This window comes from Zea mays, chromosome 6 (assembly GCF_902167145.1).
Source record: "Zea mays cultivar B73 chromosome 6, Zm-B73-REFERENCE-NAM-5.0, whole genome shotgun sequence".
Lineage (NCBI taxonomy): Eukaryota > Viridiplantae > Streptophyta > Magnoliopsida > Poales > Poaceae > Zea > Zea mays.
The window spans coordinates 138,031,288-138,047,155 of NC_050101.1; positions in this window are offsets into that span (position 1 = coordinate 138,031,288).

The following is a 15,868-nucleotide window of genomic DNA, read 5'->3' on the forward strand; positions in this document are numbered from 1 at the left end:
GATCAACTTGCTCTCTTGGAGAGCTATTAGTCTCATCAAATACAATGTCGCTAGAGACTTCAACTAATCCCGATGATTTGTTGAAGAGGTATACGCCTTTGTATTTGAGTCATTGAAAGGGAAATGTGCCCTTGGGCCATTTCTATAATGTTTTGGTGATTAAGTGTCCAACACATAGTGAGTAAGTTACTATATGCTAAACAAGCAAGAAGTGCAAATCATATAACAAGGTATGTTTCTAGACTTAGTAATTGGTTTTTGTATACTAATGTATTTGTCTAAGTGTTAGAAACAGAGCAGAGAAGAAAAGAAACAAATTGGAAAAGACTTGGCTGTGTGCAGCCAAACAGCAACTCTGGTCAGGTGCACCAGACATTGTCCGGTGCGCCAGGCTGGTCTCTGGTGAAAAGGCCGCTCTCGGGAAAAGATCAACGACGTATGGCTAAAATTCACCGGACTGTCCGGTGGTGCACCAGACTGTCCTGTGAGCCAACGGCCGCTAGCGCCAACGGTCGGCCGCGCAATCTTCGCGCGACACGTGGTCGCGCCAACGGTCGGTTGGGCACACCGGACTGTCCGGTGTGCACCGGACAGTGTCCGGTGCGCCAACCGATCCCGAGGACCAACGGTCGACTACTGTTCATATGGGAAAAATCGAGCACCGGACATGTACAGTGACTGTCCGGTGGTGCACCGGACTGTCCGGTGCACCACCCGACAGAAGGCAAGATTGGCCTTCCAAGTTGGCCTCCAATGGCTCCTAGCTACCTTGGGGCTATAAAAGGGACCCCTAGGCGCATGGAGGAGTCACCCAAGCATTCACTAAGCATCCTAAGATTCCAAGACTCCAACTTCACGCATTCGATTCTTTGTGATAGTGATTTGAGCTCCATTTGAGTTGTGAACTCCGTGTGTTGTGTTTCGAGCTCAAGTCGTGACTTGTGTGCGTGGTTGTGGTGCTTATTTGAGTCTTGTGTGTGTTGCTCTTCCCAACCTTACTCTTGAGTGTTCTTTGTGATCAATATTGTAAGGGCGAGAGGCTCCAACTTGTGGAGATTCCTCGCAAACGGGAAAAAGACTAAGGAAGAAAGTCGTGGTATTCAAGTTGATCATTGGATCACTTGAAAGGGGTTGAGTGCAACCCTCGTCCATTGGGACGCCACAACGTGGAAGTAGGCAAGTATTACTTGGCCAAACCACGGGATAAAAATCGTGTGTCTCTTGTGACTGCTTTCTTTGTGATTGTCTTGTCCACAAGAACTCGTCTCTCAACCACTTAGCCGTACTAACACTTTAAATTAAGTTTTTGTGGCTATTAGTGTTTGATTTTACAGGATCACCTATTCATCCCCCCCTCTAGGTGCTCTCAATTAGTATCGGAGCCATACTCTTCATCTAAGGGACTAACCGCCCGAAGAGATGGATCCTAAGGGAAAGGGGATGGTGGTCAATGACAAGTAAAAGGAGTCCTTCCTCAATGAGCCTAGAGATGACAAGCCAACCGGCTCAGGCTCGAGTCACAAGAAAAGAGACGGGAAGAAGATGAGGCGCATCAAGAAGATCATCTACTACGATAGTGATGCCTCGTCTTCTTCACCACACGACGACGACGACTCCTCTTCAAAAAAGAAAACGGTTAATCAAAACTATTCATTTGATTATTCTCGTATTCCATTTAATTTGAATGCTCATTTGCTATCAATTCCACTTGGGAAACCTCCACACTTTGATGGAGAAGACTACTCTTTCTAGAGTCATAAAATGCGTAGCCATTTATTTTCTCTTCATCCTAGTATCTGGGAGATTGTTGAAAACGGAATGCATTTTGATAATACTAACAATCCCGTTTTCATAAATGAGCAAATTCATAAGAATGCCCAAGCTACTATTGTGCTGATATCATCTCTTTGCAGGGATGAGTACAATAAGATGAGTGGCTTGGACAATGCCAAGCAAATCTGGGACACCCTCAAGATATCTCATGAGGGAAACGACGCCACCATGATCACCAAAATGGAGTTGGTGGAAGGCGAGCTAGGAAGATTAGCGATGATCAGGGGAGAGGAGCCAACACAAACCTGCAACAAGCTCAAGACCCTCATCAACAAGATCCGAATCTATGGAAGCACAAGATGGACAGACCATGACGTCGTCTGACTCATGCTAAGGTCATTTACTGTAATTGACCCCCATCTTGTAAATCTTATTCGTGAAAATCCTAGGTACACCAAAATGACGCCCGAGGAGATCCTTGGAAAGTTTGTGAGCGGGCGTATGATGGTGAAGGAGGCACGATACGTGGATGACGCTTTGAACGGTCCACTACCCATCTACGAGCCTCAACTTGTTGCTCTTAAGGCAACCAGTAGCAGGGAAGCGATTTCTAGCAAGGTGGCACAAGTGGAGGTTGCTGGCCTCAACGAAGATGAGATGGCGCTTATCATCAAGCGCTTCAAGACTGCACTTAAAGGACGAAAGGAGTACCCCAACAAGAACAAAATAAGGGGAAAGCGCTCCTGCTTCAAATGCGGTAAGACTGGTCATTTTATTGCTCAATGTCCCGATAATGAAAATGACCAGGGACAAGAAAGACATGAGAAGAGGGAGAAGAAGAAGAAGGTCTACAACAAGGCGAGGTGCATCTTGGAAAGGAATGGGACTCGGATTGCTCTTCTTCCGACTCTGACGATGAAGGACTCGCTGCCTCAGCCTTCAACAAATCCTCACTCTTCCCCAACGAACGCCATACATGTCTTATGGCCAAGGAGAAAAAGGTACGTGTTCGGGACACACCCAAGTACACTTCATCTAGTGATGAAGAATCCTCCGATGATGAAGTAGATTACTCTAGTTTATTCAAAGGTTTAGATAGAGCCAAAGTAGAGAAAATCAATGAATTAATTGATGCTCTAAATGAAAAGGATAGATTGCTAGAGAAGCAAGAAGATATTTTGTATGAAGAGCATGACAAATTTATTAGTGTTCAAAAATCTCTTGCTCTAGAAATTAAGAGAAATGAAATGCTATCCTCTGGGTTGTCTGCTTGCCATGAATCTGTCTCTAGTTTAAAGAACTTAAATGATGATTTAAATGCTAAACTAGAGGAAGCTAGTAAAACAAGTTCATGTGTAGAGCATGTAAGCATTTGTAATAGATGTAAAGACCTTGATGTTGATGCATGTGATGAACACATTATTTCTATTGCTAAATTAACTGATGAGGTGGCAAGTCTTAATGCTCAACTTAAGACTTGCAAAATTGATTCTGATAAATTAAAATTTGCTAGGCATGCCTACACAATTGGTAGACACCCCTCGATTAAGGATGGACTTGGTTTTCGAAGGGAAAGCAAGAACTTAACAAGCCAAAAGGCTCCCGTTCTCAACAAGGAGAAAGGGAAGGCCCCTATGGCTAGTAGTTCTCAAAAGTATCATGCCTACATTTATGATAGAAAATTTTCTAGGAATGTTTATAATGATAGAGGCTATGATCATGCTATGATTGCTTCGAGTTCTACTTATGATTGTGGTAGAAATAAGCCTAGGCGCAACCATGTTGTATTTCATGCGCCTAGAAGAAATCATGTTGTGTCTCATGTTTCTAGAAAAGTGTGCAAAGAACCTTCAACTATTTATCATGCTTGCAATACTTCATTTGTACTTTCATGTAAAAATGCAAAAGTAGTTGCTAGAAAGTTGGGATCCAAATGCAAGGAAGACAAAACTTGTATTTGGGTTCCAAAAGAAATTGTGACTAACCTTGTAGGACCCAACAAGAGTTGGGTACCTAAAACCCAAGCTTAATTCCTTGCAGGTTTATGCATCCGGGGGCTCTAGCTGGATAATCGACAGCGGATGCACAAACCACATGACGGGGGAGAAGAAGATGTTCACCTCCTACGTCAAGAACAAGGATTCCCAGGATACGATCATCTTTGGAGATGAGAACCAAGGCAAGGTCAAAGGCTTGGGCAAGATAGCCATCACCAACGAGCACTCCATTTCCAATGTATTTCTAGTAGGGTTGCTTGGTTACAACCTTCTGTCTATAAGTCAATTGTGTCACATGGGTTACAATTGTCTTTTTACAAATGTTGATGTATCTGTCTTTAGAAGGAGTGATGGTTCATTAGACTTTAAGGGTGTATTAGACGGCAAACTCTACTTAGTTGATTTTTCGAAAGAGGAGGCCGATCTAGATGCATGCTTAATAGCTAAGACTAGTATGGGCTGGCTGTGGCATCACCGTCTAGCACATGTTGGGATGAAGAACCTTCATAAACTTCTAAAGGGAGAACATGTGTTAGGACTAACCAATGTTTGTTTCAAGAAAGATAGGCCTTGTGCAGCATGTCAAGCAGGGAAACAGGTGGGAAGCACTCATCACAGCAAGAATGTGATGACAACATCAAGACCTCTGGAGCTTCTTCACATGGACCTCTTCGGACCCATTGCCTACCTTAGCATCGGGGAAGTAAGTATGGTCTAGTAATTGTTGATGATTTTTCCCGATTCACTTGGGTGTTCTTTTTACAGGATAAATCAGAAACCCAAGGGACCCTAAAGCGCTTTCTAAGGAGGGCTCAAAACGAATTTGAGCTAAAGGTGAAAAGATAAGGAGCGACAACGAGTCCGAGTTCAAGAATCTACAAGTTGAGGAGTATCTTGAGGAGAAAGGCGTCAAGCACGAGTTCTCCGCTCCCTACACTCCACAGCAAAATGGTGTGGTAGAGAGGAAGAACAGGACGCTCATCGACATGGCGAGGATGATGCTTGGAGAGTTCAAGACGCCCGAGCAGTTTTGATCGGAAGCTGTGAACACAGCTTGCCACGCCATTAACCGGCTCTACCTACATCGCCTTCTCAAGAAGACCTCGTCTGAACTCCTTACCGGTAACAAACCCAACGTTTCTTACTTTCGTGTATTTGGGAGCAAATGTTACATTCTGGTGAAGAAAGGTAGACATTCTAAATTTGCTCCCAAAGCTGTAGAAGGGTTTTTACTAGGGTATGACTCAAATACAAAGGCATATAAAGTCTTCAACAAATCATCGGGTCTGGTTGAAGTCTCTAGCGATGTTGTATTTGATGAGACTAATGGCTCTCCAAGAGAGCAAGTTGATCTTGATGACATAGATGAAGATGATGTTCCAACGGCCACAATGCACACGATGGCAATTGGAGATGTGCGACCACAGGAACAACAAGAGCAAGATCAGCCTTCTTCCTCGACACTGGTGCATCCACCAACTCAATATGATGGACAGGTACCTCAAGAAGAGGAGTGTGATCAAGGGGGAGCATAAGAAGAACATGTTATGGAGGAAGAAGCACCACGGGTCCCTCCAACTCAAGTCCGGGTGACGATCCAAAGAAATCACTCCGTGGATCAAATTCTAGGTGATATCAACTAGAGAGTAACAACTCGCTCACGTTTAGCCAATTTTTGTGAGCATTACTCGTTTGTCTCTTCTATTGAGCCGTTCAGGGTAGAAGAAGCCTTGCAGGATCCGGACTGGGTGTTGGCCATGCAGGAAGAGCTCAACAACTTCAAGAGAAATGAAGTTTGGAGCCTGGTGCCACGTCCGAAGCAAAACGTTGTGGGAACCAAGTGGGTGTTCCGCAACAAGCAAGACGAGCATGGAGTGGTGATAAGAAATAAGGCTCGACTTGTGGCAAAAGGTTATGCCCAAGTCATAGGTTTGGATTTCGAGGAGACTTTTGCTCCTGTGGCTAGGCTAGAGTCAATTCGAATTTTATTAGCCTATGCCGCTCACCACTCTTTTAGGCTATTCCAAATGGATGTGAAGAGCGCTTTCCTCAATGAGCCAATAAAGGAGGAGGTATACGTGGAACAAACCCCTGGCTTTGAGGATGACAGGTACCCCGACCATGTGTTCAAGCTCTCTAAGGCGCTCTATGGACTTAAGCAAGCCCCAAGAGCATGATATGAATGCCTTAGAGATTTCTTAATTGCTAATGCTTTCAAGGTTGGGAAAGCCGATCCCACTCATTTCACTAAGACTTGTGACGGTGATCTTTTTGTGTGCCAAATTTATGTCGATGACATAATATTTGGTTCTACTAACCAAAAGTCTTATGAGGAGTTTAGCAAGGTGATGACTCAAAAGTTTCAGATGTCGATGATGGGTGAGTTGAACTACTTCCTTGGGTTCCAAGTGAAGCAACTCAAGGATGGCACCTTCCTCTCCCAAACGAAGTACACACAAGACCTTCTCAAGCGGTTTGGGATGAAGGACGCCAAGCCCGCGAAGACACCGATGGGAACCGACGGGCATGTCGACCTCAACAAAGGAGGTAAGTCCGTTGATCAAAAGGCTTACCGGTCTATGATAGGTTCCTTACTTTATTTGTGCGCTAGTAGACCGGACATTATGCTAAGTGTATGCATGTGTGCTAGATATCAATCCGACCCAAGGGAGTGTCACCTTGTGGTCGTTAAGCGAATTCTTAGATATTTAGTTTCTACGTCTTGCTTCGGGATCTGGTATCCAAAGGGGTCTACCTTTGACTTAATTGGATACTTAGACTCCGATTATGCTGGATGCAAGGTTGATAGGAAGAGTACATCAAGGATGTGCCAATTCCTAGGAAGGTCCCTGGTGTCGTGGAGTTCAAAAAAACAAACATTTGTTGCCCTATCCACCGCTGAGGCCAAGTATGTTGTCGCAGGACAGTGTTGCCCGCAACTACTTTGGATGAGGCAAACCCTCCGGGACTTTGGCTACAATCTGAGCAAAGTCCCACTCCTATGTGGCAATGAGAGTGCAATCCGCATGGCGGATAATCCTGTTGAACACAGCCGCACTAAGCACATAGACATCCGACATCACTTTCTAAGGGACCACCAGCAAAAGGGAGATATCAAAGTGTACCATGTTAGCACCGAGAACCAGCTAGCCGATATCTTTACCAAGTCGTTGGATGAGAAAACCTTTTGCAGGTTGTGTAGTGAGCTAAATGTTTTAGATTCACGTAACTTGGATTGATCTATAGCATACATGTGCTTTATGCCTTTGATCATGTTACTTCATGCATTCATATGATTTATTGCTTATTTATGGTGCTCAAGTTGTACAAGCCTCCCCGGACCTCACAAGTCAATATGCAAATGTGCACATATTTAGGGGGAGCTGTGCTACAACTTGATCCTTTTGAGACTAACCTGTTTTGTTGAGTATACTTGATGTAGTCTCAAAAGTGCATTGAAAGGGAAAGGTGAACTTGGACAATGCAAAGACTTCCACTGCACTCCGGTATTAGTGTACTCACCTCCAAGTTCATACTTATGCTCGCATTGCCTTTTTGCTCTTAATTGACATTTTTGGTGAGGCAACGGGGTTCAAGGGCCAATAATGATTCCGTTCTGGTGCTTAATGCCAAAGGGGGAGAAATTAAGGCCAAAGCAAATGGATCGGCTACCACTTGTGAATTTCAAAAATAATAGAGTTAGAACTTTTGATTTGTCTAAAATGCTCTTATTGCAAAACTTGGTCTCTTGTGGGGGAGAATTTTGATTATGGGAAAAAGGGGGAGTTTTTGGCACTTGATCAATTTTACTCTTGGAATAACTCTCTATGTGCCCAAACAAGTGTGTTTGACTTAGAGATAGGAAAATGAATTTGATTTGCAAAAACAAACCAAGTGGTGGCAAAGAGCGATCCAAATATGCCAAATTATAGTCAAAAACAATTTGGTCTTCAATTGCATTGATGTTTCACTTCTTTTGGTTGCTTTTGGTTGTGTTGGCATAAATCACCAAAAAGGGGGGGAGATTGAAAGGGAAATGTGCCCTTGGGCCATTTCTATAATGTTTTGGTGATTAAGTGTCCAACACATAGTGAGTAAGTTACTATATGCTAAACAAGCAAGAAGTGCAAATCATATAACAAGGTATGTTTCTAGACTTAGTAATTGGTTTTTGTATACTAATGTATTTGTCTAAGTGTTAGAAACAGAGCAGAGAAGAAAAGAAACAAATTGGAAAAGACTTGATTGTGTGCAGCCAAACAACAACTCTGGTCAGGTGCACCGGACTGTCCGGTGGTGCACCGGACAGAGTCCGGTGTGCCAGGCTGGTCTCTGGTGAAAAGGCCGCTCTCGGGAAAAGATCAGCGGCATACGACTAAAATTCATCGGACTGTTCGGTGAGCCAACGGCCGCCAGCGCCAACGGTCGGCTGCGCAATCTTCGCGCGACATGTGGTCGCGCCAACGGTCGGTTGGGCACACCGGACTGTCTGGTGCGCCAACCGATCCCGAGGACCAACGGTCGGCTGCTCTTCATATGGAAAGAAATCGAGCACCGGACATGAACAGTGACTGTCAGGTGGTGCACCGGACTGTCCGGTGCACCACCCGACAGAAGGCAAGATTGGCCTTCTAAGTTGGCCTCCAACAGCTCCTAGCTGCCTTGGGGCTATAAAAGGGACCCTAGGCGCATGGAGGAGTCACCCAAGCATTCACTAAGCATCCTAAGATTCTAAGACTCCAACTTCACGCATTCGATTCTTTGTGATAGTGATTTGAGCTCCATTTGAGTTGTGAACTCCGTGCGTTGTGTTTCGAGCTCAAGTCGTGACTTGTGTGCGTGGTTGTGCTGCTTATTTGAGTCTTGTGTGCGTTGCTCTTTCCAACCTTACTCTTGAGTGTTCTTTGTGATCAATATTGTAAGGGCGAGAGGCTCCAACTTGTGGAGATTCCTTGCAAACGGGAAAAAGACTAAGGAAGAAAGTCGTGGTATTCAAGTTGATCATTGGATCACTTGAAAGGGGTTGAGTGCAACCCTCGTCCATTGGGACGCCACAACATGAAAGTACGCAAGTATTACTTGGCCGAACCACGGGATAAAAATCGCGTGTCTCTTGTGATTGCTTTCTCTGTGATTGTCTTGTCCACAAGAACTCGTCTCTCAACCACTTAGTCGTACTAACACTTTAAATTAAGTTTTTGTGGCTATTAGTGTTTGATTTTACAGGATCACCTATTCACCCCCCTCCCTCTAGGTGCTCTCAGTCATATCCTAGTAAAAACCCTTCTACTGCTTTGGGAGCAAATTTCGAATGTCTACCTTTCTTCACCAGAATGTAGCATTTGCTCCCAAATACACGAAAATAAGACACATTGGGTTTGTTACCAGTAAGGAGTTCGTAGGAGGTCTTCTTGAGGAGACGGTGCAGATAGAGCCAATTTATGGCATGGCACGCTGTGTTCACAGCTTCCGACCAAAACCGCTCAGGCGTCTTGAACTCTCCAAGCATCATTCTCGCCATGTCGATTAGCGTCCTGTTCTTCCTCTCTATCACATCATTTTGCTATGGTGTGTAGGGAGCGGAGAACTCGTGCTTGATGCCTTCCTCCTCAAGAAACTCTTCAACTTGTAGATTTTTGAACTCGGACCCATTGTCGCTTCTTATCTTCTTCACTTTTAGCTCAAATTCATTTTGAGCTCTCCTTAAGAAGCGCTTTAGAATCCTTTGGGTTTCTGACTTATCCTGTAAAAAGAATATCCAAGTGAAGCGGGAAAAATCATCAACAATTACAAGACCATACTTACTTCCCCCCATGCTGAAGTAGGCAACGGGTCCAAAGAGATCCATGTGAAGAAGCTCCAGTGGTCTTGATGTCATCATCACATTCTTGCTGTGATGAGTGCTTCCCACCTGTTTACCTGCCTGACATGCTGCACAAGGTCTGCCTTTTTCAAAACAGACATCGGTTAGTCCTAACACGTGATCTCCCTTTAGAAGCTTATGAAGGTTCTTCATCCCAACATATGCTAGACGGCGATGCCACAGCCAGCCCATATTAGTCTTAGCGATTAAGCATGCATCTAGATCGCCGTTCTCTTTCGAAAAATCAACTAATTAGAGCTTGCCGTCTAATACACCCTTAAAAGCTAATGAACCATCACTTCTTCTAAAGACAGATACATCAACATTTGTAAACAAACAATTGTAACCCATGTGACACAATTGACTTACAAACAGAAGGTTGTACCCGAGCGACTCTACTAAAAATACATTTGATGTTGAGTGCTCGTTAGTGATGGCTATATTGCCCAAGCCTTTGACCTTGCCTTGGTTCCTATCTCCGAAAATGATCATATCCTGGGAATCCTTGTTCTTGACATAGGAGGTGAACATCTTCTTCTCCCCCGTCATGTGGTTCGTGCACCTGCTATCGATAATCCAGCTTGAGCCCTCGGATGCATAAACCTGCAATGAATTTAAGCTTGGGTTTTAGGTACCCAACTCTTGTTGGGTCCTACAAGGTTAGTCACAACAGTTTTTGGAAACCATATGCAAGTTTTGGCTCCCTTGCATTTGAGTCCCAACTTCCTAGCAACTACTTTTGCATTCTTACATAAAAGTACAAAGGAAGTATTGCAAGTATGGAAAACAGTAGTAGGACCATTGCAAGCTCTCCTAGGCGCATGAGACACAACATGATTACGCCTAGGCCTATTTCTACCATAAGCATAAGTAGAGCTAGAAGCAACCATAGCATGAGAAGTATGATAACCAGGTAAAACAGCATGATCATAGCATCTATCATTAAGAGCATGCCTAGTAAATTTCCTATCATACATATAGGCATGGTTCTTTTGAGAACTATTAGCCATAGGGGCCTTCCCTTTCTCCCTGTTGAGAACGAGAGTCTTTTGGCTTGTTAAGTTCTTGGTTTCCTTTCGAAAACCAAGTCCATCCTTAATTGAGGGGTGTCTACCAACAGTGTAGGCATCCCTAGCAAATTTTAGTTTATCATAATCAACTTTGCAAGTCTTAAGTTGAGCATTAAGACTTGCCAGCTCATTGTTTAATTTAGCAATGGAAGTAAGATGTTCATCACAGGCATCAACATCAAAGTCCTTACATCTATTACAAATGATGACATGCTCTACACATGAACTAGTTTCATTAACTTTCTCTAGCTTAGCATTTAACTCATCATTTTAATTCTTTAAGCTAGATATAGATTCATGACAGGAAGACACTTCAGAAGATAGCAGTTCATTCTTCTTAATTTCTAAAGCAAGAGATTTTTGAACACTAACAAATTTGTCATGTTCCTCATACAAAATGTCCTCTTGCTTTTCTAGAAGTCTATCCTTTTCATTAAGAGCATCAATTAGTTCATTTATTTTGTCTACTTTAGCTCTATCTAGTCATTTAAATAAATCAGTGTAATCTACTTCATCATCAGATGATTCCTCATCACTAGAAGAAGAGTACTTGGGGGTATCTCGAATGCGTACCTTCTTCTCTTTAGTCATAAGGCAAGTCTGTCGTTCGTTGGGGAAGAACGAAGATTTGTTGAAGGCCGAGGCAGCTAGTCCTTCATCGTCGGAGTCGGATGAAGAGCAGTAAGAAACCCATTCCTTTCCTAGGTGCGCCTCGCCCTTCACCTTCCTGTAGTTTTTCTTCTTCTCCCTCTTCTCGTGCTTTTCTTGTCCCTGGTCATTATCATTATCGGGGCATTGAGCTATGAAATGACCAGTCTTACCGTATTTGAAGCAGGAGCGCTTTCCCCTTGTTTTATTCTTATTGGAGTACTACTTGCATCCTTTTAGCGCGGTCTTGAAGCGCTTAATGATAAGCGCCATTTCATCTTCATTGAGCCCAGCAGCCTACACTTGTGCTACCTTGCTTGGTAGCGCCTCCTTGCTGCTAGTTGCTTTGAGAGCAACGGGCTATGGCTCGCAGATGGGCAGTGGACCATTTAGCGCATCGTCCATGTATCGCGCCTCCTTCACCATCATGCGCCCGCTCACAAATTTTCCGAGGATTTCCTCGGGCGTCATCTTGGTGTACCTGGGGTTTTCACGAATAAGGTTCACAAGATGAGGGTCAATTACTGTAAATGACCTGAGCATGAGTCCGACGACGTCATGATCCATCCATATTGTGCTTCCATAGCTTCAGATTTTGTTGACCAGGGTTTTGAGCCTGTTGTAGGTCTGTGTTGGCTCCTCTCCCCTGATCATCGCGAACCTCCCTAGCTCGCTTACCACTAGTTCCATCTTGGTGATCATGGTGGCGTTGTTACCCTCATGTGATATCTTGAGGGTATCCCAGATTTGCTTAGCATTGTCCAAGCCACTCACTTTATTGTACTCATCCCTGCAAAGTGACGCTAACAAGACAGTAGTAGCTTGGGCATTTTTATGAATTTGTTCATTTATAAAAACAGGATTATCCGTACTATCAAAATGCATCCCATTTTCCACAATTTTCCAAATGCTAGGATGGAGAGAAAATAAATGACTACGCATTTTATGGCTCCAAAATGAGTAATCCTCTCCATCAAAGTGTGGGGGATTTCCAAGAGGAATAGAAAGTAAATGGGCATTTGAGTTATACGGAATACGGGAATAATCAAAGGAGTAGTTTTGATTAACCGTCTTTTTCTTGGACGAGGAGTCATCGTCGTCGTCCCTTGGTGAAGAAGATGAGGCATCGCTGTCGTAGTAGATGATCTTCTTGATGCGCCTCTTCTTCTTCTCGTTCCTCTTCTTGTGACTCGAGTCTGAGTCAGTGGGCTTGTCGTCTCTTGGCTCGTCGAAGAGGGACTCCTTCTCCTTGTCGTTGACCACCATTCCCTTACCCTTAGGATCCATCTCTTTGGGCGGTTAGTCCCTTAAATGAAGAGTACGACTATGATACTAATTGAGAGCACCTAGAGGGGGGTGAATAGGTGATCCTGCAAAATCAAACACTAAATAGCCACAAACTTCTTTATATAAAAGTTAATGCAAGTTAATCAAGTTGCTATGAAGCGATCTCTTGCGAACAAAACAATCATAGAAGAGCAACACAAGAGACACACGGTTTTTATCCCATGGTTCGGCCAAGTATCACTTGCCTACTTCCACGTTGTGGAGTCCCAATTGGACGAGGGTTGCACTCAACCCCTTTCAAGTGATCCAATGATCAACTTGAATACCACGGTCTTTTCTCTTTTGAGTATTCTTCCCGTTTGCGAGGAATCTCCACAAGTTGGAGCCTCTCGCCCTTACAATATAGATCACAAAGAAGGCACAGGAGTAAGGATGGGAGAGCAACACACGTAAGACCCAAATCCGCAGCACACCCACACACATAAGCCAAGACTTGAGCTTGAAACACAGCACAGAGAATTTGCAACTCAAACGGAGCTCAAATCACTAACACAATCGATCAAATGCGTGGAGGCGGAGTCTGGGAGTCTTAGAATGCTTAAAGAAGGCTTGGTTATTTGCTCCATGTGCCTAGGGGTCCCTTTTATAGCCCAAGGCAGCTAGGAGTCGTTGGAGACCAACTTGGAAGGCAATTCCTGCCTTCTGTCGAGTGGTGCACTGGACAGTCCGATGCACCACCGGACAGCTATTGTAGCAGTCCGGTGCGCGATTTCTTTCCTTTCCTGGGGCATCCGACCGTTGAGCCGGCGGTCCCGTTGGCGCACCGGACACTGTCCGGTGCACACCGAACAGTCCGGTGTGCCCAACTGACCGTTGGCTCAGGCCACGTGTCGCCCGCTGATTTCGCTGCCGACCATTGGCTCGGGCGGCTCTGACTCACCGAACAGTCCGGTGCACCACCGGACAGCCCGGTGAATTATAGCCACGGCGTCCTCGGTGAATTCCCGAGAGCGACGAGTTCGTCACCGAAGACCTCGGGCGCGGGCGCTGAAGACTCACTGGACAGTCCGGTGCACCACCGTTCAGTTCGGTGAATTTTAGCCACGTCGCCTGGCTGATTCCCGAGAGCAGCCAGTTCACCGTTGAGCAGCCTGGGGCACCGAACACTGTCCGGTGCACCACCAGACAGTCCGGTGTGCCAGGCTCGAGCTGGTTTTGGCTGTACAGAGCCAACTCTTCTCCATCTCCTTTCTTCTTTTCTTAGCACTGTTTCTAGCACTTAGATAAACATGTTAGTATTCAAAAAACAATTTACTAAGTCTAGAAACATACCTTGTTCTTTTATTTGCACTTCTCACACATTTAGCACATAAGAACACAAACAGTATGTGTTGGGCATCTAATCACCAAAACACTTATAGAAATGGCCAAGGCCACATTTCCCTTTCAATAGTGAGGGATTCTAGTCCCCTCAATCCACTCCATTACCCTTTATCCCAAACAAGCCCTTAGGGTTTAACTCAACACACCCTATTAAACCTAGTATCATATGTGTCTTTCTTTGGACAAAAGTCAACCTATTCTTGAATTATAACCCTAACTAAGTGATAAGCACCATAGAAGGTCTACCTTAACCATCTTAGGTTAATCAAAGTAGAGGAAGTTACCAAAACCTATGAACCCCTACTTAAGATCGATAGGTGCATCAAAAACAAATGGATAAGAAAACCATTTGGATCACATTTTCATGATTTGGGCCATTAATAAAGGTTGTAGCTCATTAAATATCTAATAAAAGTTAGTAAGAGTGATACCCAAAAAGGGCTGGCAAAATCTCCAAATATGTCAAAACAAAGTGAGAAACAAAAGAAAAATTAGGATTTTTACCCAATTGAAATTCAGCCCCTCCAATAAACTCCTACACGTTCATATAGTTGTAGAGCTCAAAACCATGTGTCCCAATTGACAAAGTGGCGCAAAAATATCCAAGGCACGCCCTAGAAAATTTTGAACCCAAGACAAGATCATTTGACATGATTTGGCATAGGTTTTATATTGGAATCGACACTGCAAACAGTGCCAACTTGACACTCCAAGATCTTTTGATACTGGCCATATCTACACTCGGGACTCACACAAACCAGGAGGCCTTGGCACAGTGAAGAGACCATACACATGATTCTTGCCAAGATATGCACGCTAGGGCTGCCAAACGGGTGTCTGGACGAGGGCAGATGCAAATGGCCACGTGTTGGACCATGGCTGGCAAAGCCAGTGCGCAGCCAAACCCGTGCCCATAATGTTGTTCAACATTTGTTTTTTCAGGTCTATCTATTGTGCACAAATGTTGTATTTGCCTTCCTGCTGGATTTTATCCTGGGACGTGCTTGTACGTTTTTGGGACTAATATATTGTTGGGGGTCTTCTCCTTCCGAAGGTCCTAAAAAACACAACTAACTATTTGTTTCCAGCACAAGTTATTACAGGAATCTTCGTCTGAAAGATACAAGCTTCTTCCTTATGACGAAGGGACGCAAGATGAATATAGATCCAAAGAGGATAAAAGTAAATGCCGAAGCTATCACGAGATGAACAGCTTTGGCTCGCAATGAAGATGATCGAAAGAGGAAAAACTGCTTAGTCCTTAATAACATGTATTACGATCATGTGTAAATGATGAGGACATAAATGTACTTTTACTTGGGCTGCGTCCCGTGCCTATAAATAGATGAACAGTATCATCGTACTGTGCACGCTGGATTGAATTTACTATCTCGCATCCTCGCCTTCAAGCAAGCCGAATGTATCAATGTAATATTAACATTGTCGATATTCATATAGGTTTTATGGAATACAAGAATAAATGAATTATTAAAATACAGTTATCATATTCATCTCCTCGCATTCCTGTTCATGTATTGAATGATGAAGGTATATCCTTCTTGACCTTCGTCTGATAAGCATTATAGCCATCGGAGATAATGCTTCGGAAGACGAAAATCCGTAACAATTAACAATTGTGTTGATTTGTTCTTGATTCACAACATTTGAGAACAAGTGAACAACATATACCATCTCAATTGCATGTCATATAGTGCTCGGTGTATAGCAAGAATAAAGGCATAACAATTTCCCGGTTTGAGGAATCAAGGCAGTGGGTACCAAACTATAGGCTCTGCCTCCCTCTTCTCCAGTTCTCTTTGGGCCTGTTTGGTTCAGCTTTTTTCTGA